Below are 3,637 nucleotides of genomic sequence, written 5' to 3'. Positions count from 1 at the left end.
TTCAAAGCGCCAACATAGCACGTAATTTCAATCATATGACCATTGTTTTAAATTCTAAGCATTTCAACACAATAATTTATAACAAATAGTGTTGTGTGCTCTGTTCCTCACCAAACAAACCATGTTCGAACTCCTTTATGCGAAAAAGTGCAAAAAACGCTTAAAAAACCATAAAAACTCAACTTAACACGTAATTTCAAGCATATGACTATTGTTTTCAATTCTAAACATTTCAACATAATAATATATTCCAAAGAGTGTTATTTACCATGTTTCATGCAAAACAAACCAAATTCGAACTACTTTATGCTTCAAAGGGCCAGAAACGCATAAGAAACCCTTAAAACGCCACGTAGCACGTATTTTCAAGCATATTAATATGGTTTTCAATTGTAAACATTTCAATACAATAATACATACCAAATAGTGTTGTATGCAAATTTGAATGGCAAACAACCGAAATTTGAATTAATTTATGCGAGAAAGTACCAAAAATGCTTAAAAAACATTAAAAATGCAACTTAGCATGTAATTTCAACATATGACTTCTGTTTTAAGATCAAACCATTTCAACACAATAATATATACCAAATAGTGTTGTGTGCCATGTTTCATACCAAACAAACAATGTTGGAACTCCTTTATGCGAGAAAGTGCAAAAAATGCTTAAATAACCATAAAAACACAACTTAACACGTAATGTCAAGCATATGACTATTGTTTTCAATTCTAAGCATTTCAACACAATAATATATATCAAATAGTGTTGTGTGCCATATTTCATGCCAAATAAACCAAGTTTGAACTCCCTTACGCGAGAAAGTGCAAAAAACGCTTAAAAAACTATAAAAACGCAACTTAACACGTATATTCACGCATATGACAATTGTTTTCAATTCTAACCATTTCAGCACAATAATATATACCAAATTGGGTTATTTACCAAGCTTCATGCTAAACAAACCAAATTTGAACTACTTTGTGCTGAAAGAGTCAGAAAAGCATAAAACCCCTTTTAAAACGCCACATACCACGTATTTTCAAACATAAGGCTATTGTTTTCAATTCTAAACATTTCAACACTATAATACATACGAAATAGTTTTGAGTGCCAATTTGAATGAAAGACAAACGAAATTTGAACTAATTTATGCGAGATAGAAACAAAAACGCTTAAAAAACCGTAAAATTGCAATTTAACACGTAATTTCAAGCATATGACCATTGTTTCCAATTTTAACTATTTCAACACAATATTATATACCAAATAGTGTTGTGTGCCATGTTTGATGCAAAACAAACCAAATTTGAACTATTTTATGCGAGAAAATACAAAAACAGCTTTTAAAACCTTCAAAGCGCCAACTTTGAACGTAATTTTAATCATATGACTATTATGTTTCAATCTTGTGCATTTCAAGACCATAATATATACAAAATAGTATTGTGTCCCATGTTTCTTACCAAATAAACCATGTTTGACATCGTTTATGCGAGAAACTGCAAAAAACGCAAAAAAAAGCATAAAAACGCCAAGCGTACGACTATTTTTTTCAATTATAACCATTTCAACACAATAATATATACCAAATAGTGTTATGTACCATATTTCATGCAAAAGGAACCAAATTTGAACTACTTTGTGCTTAAAAGAGCAAAAAACGCATAAAAAACCTTTAAAACGCCACATAGCACGTATTTTCAAACATATGACTATTGTTTTCAATTCTAAACATTTCAACACGATAATACATTCCAAATAATGTTGTGTGCCAATTTGAATGGGAAACAAACGAAATTGGAACTAATTTATGCGAGATAGAAACAAAGACGTTTAAAAAAACCTTAAAATTGCAACTTAACACGTAATTTCAATTATAACCATTTCAACACAATATTATATACCAAATAGTGTTATGTTCCATAAAAACCTTCAAAGCGCACACTTAGCACATAAATTAAATCTTATGACTATTCTTTTCAATTTTAACCATTTGAACACAATAATATATACCAAATAGTGTTGTTTGTCATGTTCCATACCAAACAAACCATGTTTGAACTCCTGTATGCGAGAAAGTTCAAAAAAAAACCATAACAACAAAACTTAACATGTAAATTCAAGCATATGACTATTGTTGTAACGGACATCTTTTCCAAATATAAGTTTATAATAATATAATAGTAAGTACTGCTAAGCAGAAGTCTATCGAACCGTGATTATTGCGAAAAGAAATAAAACAAAACAGTATTTTCAAAAAAACCAGTAAAACTTAAATCATCAAAATAAAATTTTAAATATTACATCGTTCTTTAATACATAATTATCGTCCATAATATAAACTACATACATATTATAACCTAATCTCACATAAATAATACAATAGCTTATTGATAATTTCATGTAAAGTCACCTGCAGCATCTGCTCCAGAAATATGGGAACAGGCGATGAAAATCGGTCAGCTAATAAGCCGAGTATAAAAACTTACCGCAATTATACAAGTATGGATAGTATATGCATGACAATAAGTAATAAGCCAAAATAAGTGCATCACAAGAAATAATATGCAAGGTATGTATCTTATGTATTATAGGAAATTCATTTTTGTATTAGATTTATTTATATATATTAAACTTCTGGTCCTTCTGCTTGAGTACCAGGGTGTGATTTACTAACACTTCTGCTTGAGTGTTAGGGCATGGAATCCGATTACTTATTTAATGAATGCAACACATATGATCTTTAATTTGTTTGATATATGTAAGGGCTTGTTAGGGTGAGGTAAAACAAAACCCCTAACTTAGTGGGAGTCGTCATTCCTCCAGTACAATGTTACTTGAGCCACAGGTCAGGTTAAATAACCTTACTTTGTTCGCCGTATTTTACGTGCCGGAGAACATGTCCCACGTTTTTTAAATGCCGGAAGCATGGTTCGGAATTTCTTTACTATCAAGCCTTTTTATTATCGTGTTAGTGTTTTCATATCAATGCAACATTACAATAACACATAATAGAATTTTATTTATAATAACTTACATATAAATAATCATTTATTATTAAACTAAATCAAAACTAAAATGGGTCTTTAGTATTTATCTATAGATAAATTTTCAATTAAGCTTTATTAATTTCTTAGTAATCAATTTCTTAAATGTCTATTTATTATAAATGATAGAATAAATAGTTTCATCCTAAATAAATACTAAAAATGTCTTAAAAAGGACATATTGCATTTATTATAGATCCTAGCCCATTTATCAACATTTTTAGAAAATAAAATTTTATTTTATTTAATTAATGTCTTAATAGTTTAATTTTAGATTTAGTACATGAATAATTAATTTCCTTAAGATCAAAATCTACACGAAATATTTTAAAATAAATAACTTATTATTAAATGAATTGGTGTATATTATTAATCACCAAATTAATTAATTTTAATTATTATTTTCATTTTTCTTTTTTTCGCCTATAATAACAATTTAGATTATTAATTTATTTATTTAAAATTTAAATATCACAAAATTTCGCAAAAAATAATTTAAATGAAAAGAAAATACATTAACACTAAAATAAATAATTTTTTTCCAGAATTTATTATTTTTAACCCAATTTATGAATTTCCTTATTTTATG

This window comes from Amaranthus tricolor, chromosome 5 (assembly GCF_026212465.1).
Source record: "Amaranthus tricolor cultivar Red isolate AtriRed21 chromosome 5, ASM2621246v1, whole genome shotgun sequence".
Taxonomy (NCBI): domain Eukaryota; kingdom Viridiplantae; phylum Streptophyta; class Magnoliopsida; order Caryophyllales; family Amaranthaceae; genus Amaranthus; species Amaranthus tricolor.
This window is presented reverse-complemented; position numbering follows the sequence as displayed.